Below are 21365 nucleotides of genomic sequence, written 5' to 3'. Positions count from 1 at the left end.
TGTTTGTGGGGGGGGGGGGGGGGGTATTATATTATTTTTTTCTTATTTCTTTCACATGTCTATGTTTTCTAGGTGAACACAGCTTCACCTTATTCCCTAGCATTAATTCTGCCAAGTGAATATACATTGTGCAAAGTGAACATTGACTTTTCTAAAGTAGAACTCCAGCTTATTCTCCACCCCATGTCCAACTTCCATTCCCCCTCCTGATGCCCACTCCAATCTTTTCTTTTTAAAGTAGTATTAAACTCTCAAACTTTGTTTCAATAATGAATCCAGATCAAATATATACTGTACGTTGCCCAGCAAGATACTACAAACAGCAGAATCAGTGGGGTGGTCACCCCTCCTGGAGTACTGCAAGTCTAGACTGCATGATGATGCACCCCCAGCCTGGACCCACATGCAGTGGGTTGGATGACACTGGCCGTCATTAAAGGTGAACTATGAGGTGTGTAATTTCCACTGATCTCATAGTTAGAGCCGACCTGTGACAAAGAGGCTGTCACAGGTCGGCTCTATTGATCTGGAAGTGAGCGAACACATACAGTTGCTCACTCACTTTCCGATCATCTCCCTGCAGAGAGCGGTCACTGTCAGTCACCACTCCCAGCAGGGATTCCCCCCTCCCCTCTCCGATCCTCCAGCGCTGAGTGGAGGAACAGACGGGGAGGGGACAGGCACAGCTGGCTCTGCCTCTATATAGGCAGAGCCAGCTGTCACTCACACAGCTGGGTGGATCCAGACAGTATTGTCGGGATCCGTCCTGGCTGCGGTGCTCTCAGTATATCGTGGGCAATAGCACGCGATATACTGAGCTATTGGTCATGGTAGGAGGTTAGTATATGTCCTCCTGTGACCCTAAAGAGAACTATGGGGAACAACACTTACCCCATAGTTCTCTTTTAACCTAAGAAATAAGTGGTGAATAATTGCATAATTGCATAATTGCAAAGTGGGAATAATTGCATCAAAAGCTCTTTTTTTATTTTAAATGTTTTATATCAGCATATAAAAAAAAAAAAAGGAACCCTGTTGTACCAAGTGATGCAGACACTTCACAGCTCGATGTTAGCAGTCAATCAGATACTAGAGATGAATATATTAAGTATCATAAATGCAATTATATCAGGGCACATTTCGCCACAAGCAACTTGAACTGTGCAAGCTGCAATAACTCTCAAATAATAAAAATGAAGATTTACATTTGGTATTTCTATAAGTGGAACCTTGTCCCAATTTTGTTTAGAATTGCTAAATTAATGTTAGGGACAAATTAATTCCTCACTTGCTGAACTCAGAGAGATATTAAAAGGTCATCATTACATATATATACTGTATATATATATATATATATACATACACAGTATGCAACATTATATAATTTGTATATGTATATAATTTTAAGGAATCATTAATTGTATTTTAACTATAGTTAGTATATACACTTAAATAGGGATGAGCTTTGGGTTCCGGTTAAACTGACCATATCTTGACTGTTCACGGACCAGAAACCTCCCGCAGCAAAATGACAGATCCCTGGCTGGCTGGCTGGCTGGTGTTTATAAACAAAGCAGAAAAGGTTCCCAGGTGCTGTCACCCAGGATCATTGGCTGCTTTTTGTTTTACATACAGCAGCCAGCCTGGGCATCTGCCATTTTGCGTTGGGAGTCCTCCGAGTAAACATTATTGGGCGACGGGTTCTAATGCCACTGGGCCAACATTGTTGGGCGTCGGTTTATTGTGCTGGCAGGTCATTGTGATTGATGAGGATTTACATTATTGGATGATGTGATTGACACTGGGTTTAAATCAGGAGACCTCTTTACTTTTTTTCACAAAAACGCTTTGTCACAGTTTGGGTGTTTTATTTACTTTTAACTTATTTCAGGAATAAGTAAGGGTTCATATGTACCCTGTATTCATTCACCCGGGGGTAGGGACACATATCTGGAGTGCCCCTAATTATAAAGGGGGCTATAAGATTCTGATAAGTCCCCCTTCCCCAGAAACCCCTCATCCCTTTCAGGAGACTGGATGTGGAGATTAGGTCCTTGTCCCTGTCAACATAGCGATAAAGTGTCTTGCAGGGGAGGAGGCTTTCACTGAAATATGGTCATGACCATATTTGATCAATGACATCACCCAGCCGCAGACAGCCGGAAAACAGCTGACTGAGAATAATTCTACCACCACTAAATGACAGATCGCTGGCTGGTTTGTTCACAAACAGAAGCTGGCCAGGGATCTGTCATTTAGTGGGAGTAGTACTACCGCCCCTAAATGACAAATGGATGGCTGCTGTCTGTAAACAAAGTTTTAAAGAACTATATTGTACTACTGTCTAACTTCACATTAAGTTTTAGGGCATCCCCAAAGCATGTTATTTAAAGGATGTTTGTTTTTTGTATTGTTGCCCTTTTATCTACATTAAAAGATCTTCTCCCTGCTGAACAATCATTTTTAAAACATTTTTTGCATAATTAAATTTTCCCCACGGAAGTGCACAGCTACCAATGCCCTTTGTTAACAAAATCTTGCAAACAATATTTGGCTCCAATAAACTTCAATAGGATTCAACGTTCAGGGTGCGCGGACTTCCTGCTGGGTTTGTTGAATGAACAGCGAACTGAACTTTGCCCAGTTCGCTCATCCTTACACTTCAATATGTCTTTATGTTAACTACCTGTAATCCCCTGCACAGCAAACAGGGAGAGGGAGGTCCAACATTGTGGGACAATCAGGCCCCTGTGCATTGCCTAGAACTCTCAGTCTAACACTTGGAGGTTGCTGAAAGGAGAACTGAGTTGGCTCCTTCAGTGTTTAGTAAAAAGGCAGGTAAAAGTTAGCGTGCACTTTATTTGTATGTGCTACCTGTTGTAACATAATAGTTAAATAAACATGCATTCAAAGTATATACCCATATTATTCATTGCTTGAAAAATTTTATTATTTTCTTTTAATACACATATTTCTCAAAGGAAACAAAATGACTTATGATATAACCTTGTCATAATATTGTGTCTCGACAGTTGTGTTGTAAATTATGATATATCTACTTCAATCATAATTTAGAACATTGTCCACAACTGAATGTTCTAATTGTACATTTAATATAAAAACTAAACATATACTGTATGTGAAAATGTAGAATTACCTTGTAATGCAGCACTCAATGATATCTGTAATTTGTTGCTGAGTTTTTATTTTTATTTTAAAGCTGGACTGAATTACAGAAACAGAATACTGCTTTAACATTTCCTTGTATTACCTTTCCTTGGTGTTTCACAAAATACAATTAATATCTGTAAACTTATGTGTCCTCCACAACTGCCAAGGCACAATTTTGTGACAAGGTTATATCACAGGTCATTCTGGTTCCTTTGAGAAATATGTGTATTGAACGAAAATAATAACAGATACTCAGTTTTTCAAGCAATGAACCATATGGGTATATGTGTTGAAGGTATGTGTGTTTAACTATTACATAACAACAGGTAGCACATACAAATAAAGTCCAAAAAATGTACAATATGTATATTTTAAAAAGCTACATTAAATAAATGTTTTTTAAAGATAAACTCCTCTCTAAACAGATCTTTTCCACCACAGACTTGTCTAGATCTTTAATAATAAACTATTTTATCTCCATTTACAAATCTGGGAAAGCTGCTTATAGGCTGATTAGCTGATCTTTTTTAACGAGATTTCAGCTAGAGTCACTGAACATTTTTGAGGTGTTTTACAACAAAGAAACAAAAGAGATGTTGGAAAGTGTGAAAATGAGTCTAAAGCACCATCTGCTGGCTTGATAAAAGAATACATAATATTCATAAGATGCATTTTATATTTATTGATATCTCTCTTTCTCCCCTTGGTACTTTTTTATGGACAGGGGGGTTCTTTTGCCCCCCTGAATATCCCATCACTGTCTGGATGGGTTCCTCAATCAGCACTACGTTGTCTGTAGTCCTGCTGAAATGTAATGGAGGCTTGGAGAGAGGCAAGCTTTTCTGGGTATTGATGTTTTGAATTCTAAATGCAACTATACGTCCAATTAGAAGAGAAGCAGCCTTCTGTAGGCATATTTGGTATGGGATGTGGATTCCTCGTTCTCACCAGGGCCATCCCTATAATGAGGCAGCCTGGACGGTTGCCTCAGGCGTTGTCTCTTTGGGCACACCACCACAACACCCAATCCACCCCTCCCTGGTTTGTGTGATCTGTCCAGAATAATAAAATATTGCAACTGCTAATCATCAGAGTGCGGCCAGCTCTGTGTTCATTGCACATTGAGAGTGCTCACAAGCTACATCCAGCCACCACCTGTTCCCAGACAGATGGGCAGACTGTGGGCTTGAGAACATCAGTTTTCCTATGATGAAAACGTTTAACAGTATCTCATCTTTCTTCTCTCTGCTTCCTATACTCCACCACTGGCCCCTCCCCCCCAGTTAGTGTACACTTCCACCACCTCTGGTGGCAAAAATTCTAATGTATTTTGAAACCTGCAGTAAAAGAAATATGGGGCTACCATTGCTGACTTCCTTCTTAAAATGCTAATCACCAAATTGCAACAAATCCTGCAGCAACAAAAGTCAGACTGACCTGCATACTTGTCCTGAAAACACTGGATCAGCAAGACAGCCAATCAACTAGCTTTTTTTAGAGGCAGAAATTAATAATGAAAGCCTTTATATGTACCCAGTACAGAATTCCTTTTTGTTCTTGTTCAATAATACAAAAGTAACTATTTTCCATTTAAAACACCTTGCAGTATATAAGTAAATACTATAGTGTTTCTCAATATTATCCGTGTTCTCTCTTTTTAACAAGTAACAACTTCTTCTAACAATTAATTTCTCTATATACTGTATGTATGTTCTTCTTATAAGAGGTACACTTATTTTTGCTCACATTTTCCGTACATACACAATTGTTTGTTAATTATTGCTTGCAAAGCTCTTTGATATTCCTTTGATACTGAGAGAGATCAAGGAGGGTCATCCATCTCCAATTATATTTACAGAGATCGTCCTTCAGAGGGTCAAAAGAATCTCTGTTTTTCATCTCTACCAAGATTTGTTTTCTCTGAGAAGCACTTTATTGTGTAAGTCGCTCAAAACCCTGCGTGAATAGATGAGGATATTTAGAAACACTGACTAAGAAGACTAATTTTAGAACACCAGCTGAGGTTCCTTTAGCATTGTTGGTGAGCGTACATCCTGGAAAGTCCTGCATAAAGAAAGTCGTCTGTCATGTGTCTAATTCTCTCTAGTTGGCCAATCTTCTAGTCTCACCTCTGCCCGTATGACAATTATCACACATGGGCGCTTGGAGGGTTTGAAAAGAATCGGGTTATTAAGATTTTCTGCGGTTCTTTACACTTCTGGCTTCTTGATCATATCTATTATTAACACTTACCAAACTGCAGGATATGTGCCATGTAAAAAACAGGCTTCTACTAACACCCAGCACTGTTCTGTCTAAGTCACACGTCAGTTTGCAATGTCTGCTTGTTTCTTCAATGTTTAGTCCCGACAAAGTTTACCCTGTCAAAGATTATTTAGTTCTGACACCAGAGCATTTTCAACTCTCACTGACCACTGACATCAGGGTATTGTTTCCACTTACCTACCACTGACATCAGGGTTTTTTTTCCTCTTACTTACCACTGACACCAGGGTTTTTTTTTCCACCCACTGACCACAGGGACCAGTGTAATTTTCCCGCCCACTGACCACAGACACCAGGGTGATATTTCCACCCAATGACCACTGACAGCAGGGTATTTTTTCCATCCACTGACCATAGACACTGATGTATTATTCCCTCCCACTGACCGCTGACACCAGGGAACTTTTTCCACTCACTGACCACTGACATTAGGGTATTTTTGCCACCCACTGGCCACTGATGCCAGGGTATTTTTTTCACCCAATGACCACTTACACCAGGATATTATTTCCACCCACTGACACCCGGTATTTTAAGGTAGGCTCAGAAATAGTTAGCTCTCTCCCCATATTTTGTTTTATTTTTTAAATGATATAGGTTTAGGTTAATGTGCGTCTATGAGACTCTCACTCATAGCACAGTAATTATTAAGTATTTTGTGGATGCATGGTCTATGGCAAATGCATACACTGTATACTGTAGGTATGCTCAGATTCTATTTAACCACACCTCTTTATTCATACCCATTATTTAGCATAATGTTGCCACATCATTTTGTTCTGAGACTTGATATGTGCATCACATGTTTACCCCCCGATCGCTCATTTCCCGATCATCTCCCTGCAGAAATCAGTCACCACTCCCTGCCTGGATTCCCTCCTCTCCGTTCCTCCATTGCTGACTGGAGGAATGGATGGGGGAGAAGGCGGGCACAGCGGGCTCTGCCTATAGAGGCAGAACCAGCTGTCAATCAGGGAGGGGGGTGGATTCTGACAATATTGTTGGGATCCGTCTTGGCAGCAGCGTGACTATGCACTGTCAGCATATAGCGGGAAATAGCCTGCTACAGTAAATGCTGAGTTTTAGGTCACAGGAGGACATTGGGATATGTCCTCCTGTGACCCTAATTAGAACTATGGCAATAAAAGGTTGGGTCATAGTTCTCTTTCAAAGCTGCAGCAGGTATGTGGAATTATCTCCAGTAACCTGCACTTTATATCTGCTGCAGCTGTATTCTTTTTAAAGTGTCAGAATCATTTTGAGCATCAATTATCATCTAGCCATTAAATGCTAGTACCTGCTAAATGTTTTTTCTGAACAATCCCTTAAAGCGCAATTAAGCATTTTTTTTTCTTATGCTGAACTCCAGCATAAGCAAATATTGTTTTAATACCTTCCTTGAGTATTTTTTCCAGAATTGTGCCATGATCTAGTTTAAAAATTTGTCTCAGAAGTTTGCTGAAATCAAGGCCCATCAGTGCTGCTATCTCTACTTGTGCAAGGTGACTGGTTTTGTATGCGCCCCCTACTATAGATTTCTACAAACAGCCTGTAGTGGGTGGGGCCTGTCGGGTCCCTATCACAGTTCTACTCTATGTATAGGCTATGTGCAGCACAGTTATGATGCCACTGCTAAATTTACAAAATAATATCTGGGTATGCAAAGTCATTTGGTGCACACAAAATAGATTTATATCCTTTGTGCCTATTGAGAAATATATTTAAATGTTAGTAATTGTGCCTGGAATACAGCTTTAAATCAGCTAAACAAAATTCTAGGTGCATCAATGGCACCGCCACGTCCCCTCCTGCCCCAGAACGCGGCCCACTCTGATCTGTGTGATCCAGTCCGGGCTCGAACTGCGCCGGGACGCACTGGATATGGTGTGACTGGGCCCTGAAAGAAGTGATTTCTCTGTATTGCTATTCATTTGAATGGCATCTCAATGCACCCGGTGGCGTGTGTTGCACTGTGCACTGCAGCACAGTGCAACACACGCAATGCAGGGTATTGCGGTACTGCTCGCTGTGCTAAAGCAAATGATCGCTGGGAGGAGCATTGAGGTGCCAGTCAAATGAATAGCAATTCAAAGCACCTAGAGCACCCTCCTGCACACTAGGTGCGCTGTGTGATAACGTGCGTTTAATGCACTGTAGCTCTTTGCACAACACTATAGTGTGAATGGGCCCTAAAAAAGTCAGTAATTATAATTCAGCACCCCTCTGTTTATGTGAGTTCACAATAAGTGTTTCAGTTTACTCTTTGGTAGATAAATAAAACCTGCAATAAACCTAATACAGAACTTTGTGGCCCTCAACTTTGATCATAAGTAATTCCATCACCGAGACTGCTGCCATTACAAAGCAATAAGGAATAACTTATTTTTTTATAGAAACTATAAAACATCTTTATTTGACTGGCCAAGAAAGTGCATCACACACATTCTGAATTCTAAGGTCAATAAATGATAGCCTGTGTCATATAAATGTATTGACAGCTTTATTTTCCAGTTACATTTTCCATTGTTTTCTGTCCTGCAGAGTGTGACATTTAGGTGATTGATTACACAGACACACATGCCTCTATAAAGTGGGTGGGAAGGGTAATTTTAAGAGTATTTATAGAATCACACATGGTTGTAACAGATCAATTTATGGTCCAGTAAAACTACAATACAGGTTTCCTTTAAAAAAAAATCAATTTTAATAATATTACAAAATGTATGTCATAACTAATCAAAACAAAGTCTGAAAATGTAAAAATAAAAGAAGATATCTTATGTTAAAAGTATCTGAAATCTGTCCATGTAGGTTAGAAGATGAAAAAAAAGAAACTTTTTGGTTGTAAATTACATACCACTTTAAATCAACAATGTCAAACACTGACTGCAAACACTTCTAGCATTTTATAATGGATCAAAAAGAAAATTTAAGTCAGAGCATAAAAATCCACTAATACATTAATGGCTTCACATAAAAATCTATAAGCTTGTTACATGAACCGAATGCACTGGTTTAGTAATGACTGAAGGAAATCCCTGATGAGATGAAGAAACACAACATCGTAGGGTACAATATGCAGGGGTGAGTATTTAAATGTCGACCACATTAAACTGCTTTACTGGAAACTGTACAGTTTAAAATCAAGCTTGCTTATTTTAAAAGAGAAATATGCAACTTGCAGTAATTGTAGCAATCAGATATCAGTTTTTCCTGATATAAGTGTGGTAAACATAAAAGAGAGCTATAGTCCAACCTGTTTTTGCAATAGTTCTCTTTATGTAGAGAATGGAAATGTACTAATGTCCTCCTGTGACCCAAAACTCAGCATATAGCGGGTTATTGCCCGCTATATGCTGACAGCGCAGAGCTGCATTGCAGCCGGGATGGATCCCGACAATATTGCCAGTATCCACCCCACTGCCTGATTGACAGCTGGCTCTGACTCTCTAAAGGCAGAGCCAGCTGTGACTGCTCCCCTCTGGAACTTTGCGGCAATGCCGGTATGTGATCGGTCAGTTCTTGATCAATAGAGCCGACGTGTGACAGCTTCAGTGTCACACATTGGCTCTAATTATGGGGATGAGTGTATTTCCCTCTCCCCATAATTCTCCTTTAACTACCTGCCGGCCGGGAGCTCTCTAGATCTGAGCGGGCATCTTTAGACGTCCGCTCAGCCCCAGCAGCGCACGCGAGCGGGAAACACCATCAATTTAAAAACAGGTACCGATGCCTGTTAACATACAAGCAATCTGCCGGCTATAGAGCCAGCGGATCGCATGTATGAGCTGCCGGCCTGTGTCCCCCCCCCTCCCTCTGCGCCCCCCCTCCCACTGTCACGCTGGTGCCGGGCTCCGCTGTGCCCGGTGAGGAGCCCGGGACCAGCATAGTGCCTATGTCACATGGGATCAGAAAGAGATCGGTACATGAACTCCCTCCAATCCCCTCTCCGCTGCCAGAATGCGGAAGTGATTCTTGTGTCACTCTCCAGCTTCAGGCGCTGGAGAGAAGCTGATGAAGCAGATCTCTTCTTCATCAGCTTCTTCAGGGGGTCCTAGGTGACATTAGGGGTCTTGGAGACCACTGATGTCTCCATAAAGAGGACCTGTCACATCTTTTGCTATCACGTAGGGGAGTTTCTTAGCCCCCTATGTGATAGCAATAAAGTTAAGTGGGAAAAAAATAGAAAATGTTTTTTTCCCAAAATTTTTTTAAAGTTACCCATAAAAAAAATAAATTTTTTTTAAAGCCCCCACCCATACATACACACATGCAAACATGCGTCGGGTGCGCATACTGGCGAAAACGACGATTACACCGCACATGTTACATATCGCTGCGAACGTCGCAGTGAGAGCAATAATGATAGGGCCATCAATCACTGATAATACTAAACTGATGAGTGGTAAAAGCTTTTAAAGCATCGCCTATGGTCAATTTGGGGTATGGTAGTTTTTTGAGATTTGGCGGGTGCACACAATTTTTAAGCATGGCATGTTTGGTGTCTATTTACCCGACGTGACCCCGACTTTTATATTTTACAAAAAAATTGGGTAATAATAAATGTTTCCTAACGTAATGTAAAAAATAAAAATCCCAGTGGTGATTAAATACCACCAAAAGAAAGCTCTATCTGTCCCCCAAAAATGGTATAACATTCATTTCAGTATAGTGTTGCATGACGGAATAAACGTCAGTCAAAATACCGCAGCGCTGAATACTGAAAAATGGCCTGGCCAGGAAGGGGGTCTAAACACCTGGTCTTCAAGTGGTTAAATCTGATTGGTTGCAATGTCACAACATTCTATACATTACACAATTTTAAATAAATAGCATTAGAGCTTAAACCAAGTGAGGACACTCCAAATAACTATAGTACTATTTTGATATTGTTTTCATTTAAATAAAATCTCATTGTCAATGTTTGGCTTTTTTATACTTACCTTTTTCCAAAGTCTACAAGCCGGACACGTGATATCCTGGGTCAACTTCTAATCTTCTTTAGATGGTGAGCATGCCTTATTGCTGTAGAGAGCAGTGCTGTGGTGAAGGCCCCCCACCCAGTAGGCTCATGACAGCCTGCATTCACAGTGGGCAGAATTTATCAAAACTGGAGCAGAAGAATCTGGAGCAATTGGCTATGGCAGCCAATCAGCTTCTCTCTTCAGTTTGTTCAGTTAAGGTTTAAAAATGAAAGGTGGATGCTGAGTGGTTGCCATGGACAGCTGCTCAGATTTAGTCTGCTCCAGGTCTCATTTGAGACCTTGCAGAGCCCACCACAAACCCTGCATAGCCCACCTGAGACCTTGCAGAGCCCACCACAGACCCCGCACAACCGAACATAAGCCCCACATAGCCTATCTGAGACCTTGCAGAGCCCACCTGAGACCTTGTAGAGCCAACCACAGGCCCCCCACAGCCTACCATAAACCCCGCATCGCCTACCTGAGACCCCCACAGAGCCCACCAAAGGACCTGTGCAGCCCACCTGAGACCCTGCAGAGCCAACCACGGACCCTGCAGGTGGGCTGTGCAGGATCCATGGTGGGCTGTGTAGGGTCCCTTTCCCTGTGCACATGTGCTGCTCCTCTTATCTGAAGCTCCCAGCTTACCTCCGGGACATCCCGCTGTCAGATGGTAGGGTATGGGCAACCCCAAGCCACCCGCAGCTTCTTCCCACAGCACATCCGCCAGCTGGGCCGCATCCCACTTGGTCCTGCTTCCAGCCCCGCCTCCTCCTTGCCTCCGGTCCCGCCTCCTCCTCGCCTCCTCCACCCGGCAGCTCTCTTTGTCTGATTTGCTTGATTCTGCGTGGCCCAGCTCGCCACATTGATTTGGGGGCTGCATTTTTTTACCGCCCTCCTGAAAAGTGCCGCCCAAGGCAAATGCCTTGTTTGCCTTGCGGTGGATATACGCCCCTGTACGTTCCTCAGGTTGACATAGTGACAGAACATCTTATGTAATGGTGCCCTCATATAGACATGAAGACCTTTAGAGCTGTTACTTTGAATCTGTGGCCCTCTCTATTGCCAGTATGATGAATGGAGGTTCTTACAGTATATGTTGGGTTTTTGGAGCAGATACTTACATTGGAGAACCAAAATGCAACCATAAGTACTTATATGTGGGCTGCATTCTCATCAGCTTTGACCTATAGTATACTCATATCCTAAAGTACAAAGCATCAGAGTTAAAGGAAATCTGCTATAAGTAAATATGCAGGTTGCAATTCCTAACTATTTTTTTCTCGCATATTAGTTGTCTTTCTGTCATACAGGAGATGGAAAGTATTGCATAACTTCCAGAATTATGGAATTTCCACCTACTTTAGTTATAAATGCATTACTCTTGCATAGCACATAGCATGTTTTCTCATGATTAATGCTATTTTAATCTGTCTTAACTTGCAGTTCTCATTAGTGTATTACAATTAGTGTAATACAATTACATACAATAATGTAACTTTAGTTATGGCATAGATGAGGGTGTGTAAGTTATTTACATTTTTATGGGAGAGCTAAGCCTTGGCATACAGAGTCCACCTATTGTTTTAAAATGTACAGACAAAAGGGCAACAGCTGACACATGCTATGTGTGCTTGTATTATTTCAATAAATAGTACATCAATATTTGCAGGATCTCAATGTCTTTGTATAACATTTTGTAATTATGTTCATTAAATGGCCAGGCCTGTATAGGTTTGTTTTACTAACAAAATAACATGTCTCATAGTGCAACTGGGAAACTCTGTGGATAGGCAAAGACAACCATAAACACATAGGATATTATGTACTATATTGGAAGGACACACATAATACTGCGGGTGTGCGGGCCCCTCCCCCCCCCATACCTCTGTCCCGCCGCCTCCTCGCCGCCGGTCCTGAGATCCTCTGTGGGAACAGGAGATCAAAGGAGGTTCAGTACTCAATCTCCCTTTGATCTCTTCTCCTGTCCCCAAATGCATTACATCACGTCCTGCATTGTGCAGAACACCGGAGAGAAGCTGATGAACAGATCTCTGCTTCATCAGCTTCTATGGGGGTCCCTAGGTGACATTAGAGGTCTTGGAGATCCCTGATGTCTCCATAAAGAGGACCTGTTTCATGAATTGGCTATCGCATAGCGGATTTCTTAGTCCCCCATGTGATAGCAATAACGTTGTGTAAAAAAAAGTAAAAAAAAATGAAAGCATTAAAAAAAATAAAGAAGCATAAAAAAATATTCACAAATAAAAAAATAAACACCATTTTTTTTAAAGTTCCCCGCCCCTCCCACATACACACGCAAACATGTGTATGGTGTGCCTATGTGCTAAAACGATGATTGCGCCTATTACGCCGTACATGTTACATATTGCCGCGAACGTCGGGATGAGAGCAATAATTCTAGGGCCATCAATGACTGATAACACTAAACCAATGAGTGGAAAAAGCTTTTAAAGCATCGCTTATGGCCAATTTTGAGTGCGGTCGTTTTCTGGGATTTCGCGGGTGTGTGCACTTTTAAAGCTTGACATGTTTGGTGTCTGTTTAACCGACGTGACCCCGTCTTTTATATTATACCCAAAAATTGGGGTGATAATAAATGTTTCATAACATTTTATAGGGAAACAGTTTTTTTTTCAAAATGTAGGGTACTTTTTTGTTATAGTAAAAAATAAAAATCCCAGTGGTGATTAAATACCACCAAAAGAAAGCTCTATCTGTCCCCAAAAAATGATATAAACTTAATTTCAGTGCAGCGTTGCCTGACGGAAAAACGTCAAAGTACTGCAGCGCTAAACACTGAAAAATGGCCTGGCCAGGAAGGGGGTGAAACACTATGGTCCTTAAGTGGTTAATGAAACTCCAATATCAATCAGATACAAAAAAATAGCAATTAAGTAAGTCAAGGGTTAACTTTGCCAACACAAGGGATTTGGATCGACTGAGTCGAACTCCTTCTGCACTTTGGGTCGGCCGAACATGCAGAGCATGTTCGGCCGACCCGAAGCCATGCGAAGTGTTCGGCTCACTTCACTTGGGATCGGTTGTTCACTCGGCTGCCCTCGGCAGCTTAGTGAATAGACCCGTAGGTATACTTGCAGTAAGCAGACTTTTGTAATTCCACACAAGAGAAGGTGCTGGAGAGCATGTCAGCTCCAAAGAGTAGGAGTAAGGAAGATTGCAGCCTGTCAACCTGGAACTCAGGATGGAGAGCAGTGAGGATAAGTAGTCATTTTTTTTTTTTTTCAGGATGGAGAGTGGTGTCCCTCGGCAGCCGACATGAGGGACGTCACTTACTTCGAATTCCGCGGCTACATGCCGTGGAGCTGGCTACGGAGCAGATCCGAGTGATGTCGTGGGACCTGATTGAGACCTGTGCACCTGCTGCTTGTTCGGTGCGGCCGTCCAGCCCAGTCAGAGTGGCAAAGGGAGTGACTATTTTCTCGGAACTGGGCAATTTCCGCCCCCCCTTGAAAAAATAGTCTCATCCTCCGCTTCTCTGACTGCGCTGGCCGGCCACACCGCAACGCACAAACAGCGCTGTGCACAGGTCCCACGATGGCACTTAGATCAGCCCTGTAGCCGGTTCATGGCATTGTTAGTGGGGGGCACACGGGGAGGGGCAAGCAAAAGCGTCACTAATCCATCTATTTTCATACGATTCGAAAACATTTTTCCAGCCTGACCGATCCAGGAAATTTGTCCAGAACTACAGTAATTAAAATCTTTTGTGTCCCATCAACTCATCGATTATCGTTCGAAAGACCATTTGTGGACGATTTCTGTACGATAATCGATAGGTGTATGAGCATCTTTAGGAAGATGGTCTGTAGCCACAGCATTGTTATGAGTGTTGCTCTACTTCATAGGAAGCTGCTTCATATATGGGTCCTTTTGCTATTCCCAGTGTTGACCCACACTGAACTGAACCCAACACTCACTGACACACCAGTAGCACAAAGTGGGCTTTATTTTAAAAGGGAAGAAAGCCCTACAATAGAAGTTTAGATAAAAAATAACAACAAAAACATCTGGTACTTTACACAAGAGCAAGCACTACAAAATATGTAACAATACAATGTAACAAGTGGCTCTAAAAAAGAGCTCCTTGGGAGACAATCAACAACATGACCTTTCTACAGTTTTAAGGCCCTAACTAACCCACTGAAAGTACAGATATGAGTCTGCTGGTGGTGGGACCCTTAACTCTCACAGGAGTGCCTACTGTTATGGGGTGGGTGTAGCAGCCTCCCTAAATTTACCCTGCTGGCAGAAGTCCCATTCCCAAAAAGGCAACAAGGTGAAACTGTATAAGGGTGGCCAGAGGCCTCACACAACTGATGTTGGATAAATGTTCTCATGTCAGCAGTCAGTTCACACTTTCTCCCCAATAGACAGACAAGAGGCCATGCCATGCTATGAGGCTCCCCTCTCAAAATTGTGCTTTCCCCCCTTAGGAATTTTCAACAAAAGTCCTAGGCCAGCCCCCTGCACTTGGTATAGTACAGAAGTTTCTTATTTATCTCTCCCTCTTCTTCTCTCTGCAGCTCTGCAGACAGATAACATCAGTGTCACTCTGCAGCTCTCCTCCTTTCTGAGGTACCTGGAAAGCACAGTCGCATTGTTCTCTCTCTGCTTTCAGCACTCCCTTGGTTCTCTCCCTTCTCTGCTTCTATCCTGTGTCAGTGGGCTGGGCTAAAAATCCAGCCTAGGAAAGGTGGCCAATCAGGTTTCTCCTCCTGCCAACAAAATGTCCACCTCCTCTCCTATACTGTAGACTTTTTTTTCTTTCACCTGGAACTTCCTGTCTGTATGTTGCATCACTTCCTGTTTTTACCCTCCTTCCTTCCCCTGGTAAGCTGTTTTTCAAATGACAGGAAAGGAGGTTCTGCTGGCCAGGGCTACGCCAGTGAAGCCACTTTCTTGGCATGCTGCTAATATCTGTTGCTGTAAAACGTCAGTAAAACAACAAACAATTTCATCAGGCCAGAGATTCTGCAAAGCATGCTGTAGGGTTGTGCAAATAGACTTTACAGACACACAAGTGCATTAGTAAAGCCTGCAAGCCAATAGAAACAGAACTGTGGGCAACCCAAGTAGACTACAGCCAACTAAAAAGGACATTTACACAGATAGTGTTTCTACTAGAAACTGAATTCAACCACCAAATTAATTGATATTTGTTAGGAAGCTGTAAAATATGAAGGAAAGTTGATTTAAAGGAAAGTTTTATCTGACTGGTATTTCTACCAAAACATCTAAAAATAGTCTTCAGGAATTTCTGGTGAGCACAGATACCTGAATGTAATCAGATCATAACGGCATATGCAAGGGCCTTCTAGAGTTCAAGGGTATCTTTTGACTATTTTTGGTAGAAGAATGCAACCTATAGGCAACAATGTAGAAGTGGTATCTGATCCAAAGGTGGAGTGATAACATTGGATATGTTAGAATTGTACAGTACTACAAGGGAGCAGAGCACAGCTGTATTTGCTGGGAATCTTGCATTGGAGAAGAAAATAGTAAGACCTGTTGGCAAGCCATCCAGAAGTTTCTAAACTAACCATGAGATACTGCTGCTTGCAATAAAGGAACATCGGATCTCTATATGCACTTTAGTTAATAAGGGCTTAGAACCAAACTACTAAATCCGCAGAGCAGTGTAGATGTGAATGCTGCGTGATCAGCCTCCAGTTCTGGATGGGATTTTCTTTTTTTGTTCTGCATTCATTTACATTTTTCCTAAACAAAGCTATCTATAATAATAAATCCCTTGAATACATTAGATGCAAATGTTTTATTATGTGCCCTCTAGATTGGTATAATTAGTTATTCTGTTTTGTATTGTTTTATTTCTGTTATTGTAATACCATTTTAGTCTAAAGATATTTTAATATTTCTAAACTTTTTAAACTGGGGTAACATCTGTTCCCTGATGTTTTTTTGTAGAGGAATAAGCACTACAGGAGAATACTATTTTTTAGGGATAATTCATACCAGCCAATATAATTATATTCTGACCAGAGGCATCTGGTATGATGCCAAGTTGCCCACGTATCAGGCCACAATCATAATTTTCCTATAGGTAGCTTGAGAGATGTAATTTTTGTAAAGGATGCATGGTTCCCAATGATCACCCATGTAAGGGGCATTCTTGCCAGTGACCACCAATGTAAGAGGACACAACACTTGAGGGAACACTAAAATTTTCACTGTCTGTGTTTCCTCTCTGGCCATGATTATTATTATTCATTTGAATTTAATTATTACTACCAAAAACTATTCTGTCGTATAGATCAGGCATGCACGTCAAATACACTATTTCTTTCATTTCATACTATTTCACACTAATTTTCTTTCATTTATTCTCATATATAAACTTACTGTTCATGCTAATGCACCATGGACTGTAGATATTAGGGATGTCCCGATACTGATACTAGTATCAGTATTGGAGTAGATACAGGGCATTTTCATGAGTAAATGCACTCATGAAAATGCCCTGATACTATAGGCCAATACCGACCCTCTAAATCAGGGGTGGCAAACACAAGGCCCGCGGGCCGAATCCGGCCCGCCGGACCTTGTAATGTGGCCCGCACAGCGCAGGGGTGTGGAATTCGTATCGCCCGACGCCCGGGACATGTAGTTTCCGGGCGCCGGGCAAGTGGTTTTTGCACTGTTTTAGCCCTGCTACGGACAAGTAGCAGGGCTGGTTTTCTTTGAGTGCGGCGCTACGAGCGGGGGGGCGGGGGTGGGCGTGGAGTGCCGAGTTCTAGCAACAGTGCTATGCTAGAACTCCTGTGTTGGAGGTGACAGGGTCAATAAAGAGTACCTGTCACCTCCAAATGCTATTACACAGGGGATTATTATTCCCTGTGTGATAGCAATACAGTAAAAAGTTTTTTTTTTAATACTTAAAAAGAAAAAGTAAAAAATATTAATTAAAAATGCAACTAAATAAAAATGTAAAAAATAAAAAGGCGATTAAGTAAAAATAATAAAACAAATGAACGTTTTTTACAAAGTAAATAAAAACAGAAAAATATAAAACCAGCCCCACACGAATAAACGCGCAGTTTATAAAACCAGTAGCAACTGAATGCAGAGGCAACTATTTATGATAATAAAGAGTAGATGCACAGTCCTATACAACCGGCCCTTTGAGGGTAACCATACTGCTGATGCGGCCCCCGATGAATTTGAGTTTGCCACCCCTGCTCTAAATATTTAAACAAAAGCGGCTGCCTGGGTCCCGCACTAGCTGAAGACCTCAGACAGCCTGCTGGGGACATCGTAGCGGCTGTCTTTGACAGTGCCAGTCTGGCCCCACATCTCCACCTCCTCCTTCCCGGCACCCGCAGAAACCGGCACAGCAGTGGATAGCCTCACACCTGCCCATACAGCCCTAGTGAGACCCAAACACAGACCTGGTGAGACCTAAACACAGTCCTGGGGAGACATTTATATTGCAATATATTTAATGGCACCCCAGTCGTGGCAGGCAGATTTCACGTTTTCCTGCTGCAATACCGCCCGGGCAATCACACACGATCACGGTTTTTTCAGCGATTGCCACGCAGATGTAACCCCATACATGCGGATGCAACCGCTGTATGCCACCGCACACGATCGCACGTCCCGGGAATCCCCAAGTCTGCACCAACCCTAAAGGGTATATTCACTTTCCCAAGTAATTTGGGAAAATGGAATTACCCGCACAAATCTCCCTCCTACTATACTTACCTTTCGGCAAACGGTCCTTCCCGTCCACCAGTACGGGTGTACTATCTGTACCTGTTCCATGTATTCTGAATTTCGCTCGCAAATTGCTAGCACTAGTTGGTCAACGCAGTCACCTGACGGCACTGACCAATGCGAAGTGCTTCTTAGCACTACTAAATACGGTTTTGGTTAAAAAATTTTTTTTTTGTATTGGGACAAGTAGATTCGGCCCCCGCTTTAGTCCTTGGACAAGGAGTTTTTTCTAAAATTTCCACACCCCTGCGCAAAGTGTATGAAAGGCGTGCGACCGTTTCTACTGTACGATCGCACGTCTTCTGTCCAACAAGCAGGCTGCAAAACCCGCCGAGAATCGTACGATTCTCAGCGGGTTTGTGGCGTGCTTGTTCGACAACTGCCGAACGGGCCGGTGTGCGCACGCGCACACTACCCGTTCAGCATTGCTGTCAACGGAAGCGGGGCGGGCTTTCGATGATCGCAAGTACAATCTGCCTGTCCAAGATGGGCAGATCGTACTTTTTTAAATTACTTTACAACCCTCGCAAGACAAAAGTCTTGCGAGAGTTGTACAGTGTATGGCCACCTTTATCCTTACTTCTCTACTTAATAATTCATCAATCCAAAACAAAGGTGCATGTCCAGACTATACTGGCTGCATACCTATTTGGTGGTAGTGAGACACAAAGTAGTGAAACAAAGCTAAGGTTGACAAGCTAAGATTTGCATCTTTAAAAATAACTTGGCAAGTGCAACTCTTTGGTTTATTCTGACAGATGCCCTTTAAGTCTGTATGCAGATAGTGAGGACATTAAACAGACATTAGAACAACCCGTAGCCAGACAGAATACACTGACATTGTAGAATGTATCTTTGTGTGTTTGTTTGCAATGTACCACACCATTATTCCTTTATCCCTATTCAAAATGAATGAAAATATCTTCAAGAGCAGGAATAAATCATAAATGTGAAAGCATCAGCAGCATATTTACAAATAATTTACATGCTTTATTCATATATATATATAATTCATTTATAAAGTCCAACTCAATGATGTTAATTATAATGTTCAATTTACAAACAGTCTATGACTGCACTAAAGAAAAGTACTACTAATGCCTGCATTATGTCTAGCTTTTTTGTTGAATCTGGTTAGACAGTGGTCAAAGGACGTTATACAACACATGCATTGCATCCAAAATGATATTCATAATGTATGGCCCCTCACTGTGGTATGTGCTTCAAATCCCTTTGCTGTTTCAATTATTTCTGGTTGCTTTAAAAGGAAAAAAAAAGAAACAACATATTTAACTCGCTATATGGTATGGGTAATGTACGTGGAGAGGCTTCTACATTTGGCTACTACCCCAGGACTGTAGTAAAATGTATAGGGGGTTACCAGCGGCCTTCCCCCCTATTGTAATGATGTCATGAAATTCCCTGTAGGCACCTTATACCTTTAATGGCATGTCTGGAAATTTGTGGAAGAGGTGCTAGATAATGAAATCATTCTCTTCTTTGAGGTGTTAAATGTTCTTGGAAGAGCTGCTCCTGCACAAAACAAGTGACTCCTGATCCGAATAGGTGGTCTCAAGTAGAACCAAATATAGAACAAAATAAAAAAAGAGGGTTGGCAATGCTAATAGTAGATTACAAAATTGCATTTTATTTATAAAAATGAACAGAATAAAACCTCCAATGAGTTTCAGAATACACCCCTTCATCAGGGAGTTAGTAGTTGTAGTGAATGATTGAAATTTTAGCAGAAGGAACGTAAATCCATCCCAATGTACATTATGTAATAAGTACAGCAAAGTTTACCTGGAAGTGGTTTTCATTTAACTTTTTACATGTTTCATTTGTATTATTATATTTTCAAGTTGATATTTAATATGCAGACTTGTAGCTGCTCCTTGTAGTGGCTATCTACGTGTCAGACACTTAGAACCCTTGCTGAACTACCCATAAGATACATTAATCACAGAAATAACCACCTACAGATTTCTTAAAAAAAGATAAGGATTAAGAGAGGCAAGAAAAGTTAAAAAGCAACCATCTGAGAGAAAGCTGTTGTGGCACCCAGGGGTACCTTATGGCTTCCTCAGAGGTGCCACGCAAATTTTCACACAGGTTCATGCCATGCCATGTTCCGAAATATGGTATTACAGGATATAGAGACATTACACCCTGAACCTAGACAGACACCGTTTCATATCACTAGAGGGATCAAGTCACTAGAGCAAAGGAAGGACATAGTAATTAGGCCAGCAGATAAAGGGGGCACCATAGTGGTACTTGATAAATGTGATTATTACACAGAGATGCACCGTCTTTTGTCTGATGGAGATACCTATGAGATGCTTAGAAAGAACCCCACTACATTATATCATAAAGTGCTGACCTCCCTTTTTATATTTGTGGCCCTGACATTCCCACTGTCAGTTGTCACCACCCGACCTGGCTTCGTAACATACCCAGAGGTCAGATCATGCGGGTTAGGAGGAATTGTCATAGATACAATGATTTTAGAAGACAAGTAGATATATTAAAAAGATATTTGTGCACAAAGGCTACCAGGAGAGCTTTGTGAAAAAAGAGATAAATAAGGTAGCAGATATAGATAGGCATACTTTATTTGCTGATAAGACTGATATTGTCAGGAAAGAACCGACTATCACTTTGTTTTTGGATTTTAATGCACAGTATAAAGATATTGAGAGGATTATAGCCAGGCATTGGAAGATCTTGTTATTAGATGTCCGCTTCAGCTGCGGCATCTCAGTAAACCGTGAGCAGCAGCTCGCGGTATACTGTGGCGTCTCAGTATACCGCGAGCTGTATCTCGCAGTATACTGAGCTTAGGGTGACGGGAGGACGCTAGTTTGTGTCCTCCCGTTACCCTGAGGAGAACTATGGGGAAAAGCCTTAACCCCATAGTTCTCCTTTAAGAAAAGCATTAAGGATATTATAGCAAGAGGTGTTGTGGATAATCCTAAGAACAGAAATCCGGTAACCTTCCTTGATGCGGTGTGTTTTTTATTCATGCAGGCGTTGCCATGCATGTAAAAATGTTCCCAATAATATGAAACACATATTAGTAGCTGAATGCTACTAACATTCAAGTAGATATTAAAGATTTCATATCTTGTGACACAGAGGGTGTGATCTATGGTTTACAATGTC

Source organism: Nanorana parkeri, unplaced genomic scaffold (assembly GCF_000935625.1).
Source record: "Nanorana parkeri isolate BGI_ZX_2015 unplaced genomic scaffold, ASM93562v1 scaffold1329, whole genome shotgun sequence".
Classification (NCBI taxonomy): domain Eukaryota; kingdom Metazoa; phylum Chordata; class Amphibia; order Anura; family Dicroglossidae; genus Nanorana; species Nanorana parkeri.
Note: the sequence above shows the minus strand (reverse complement) of the source record.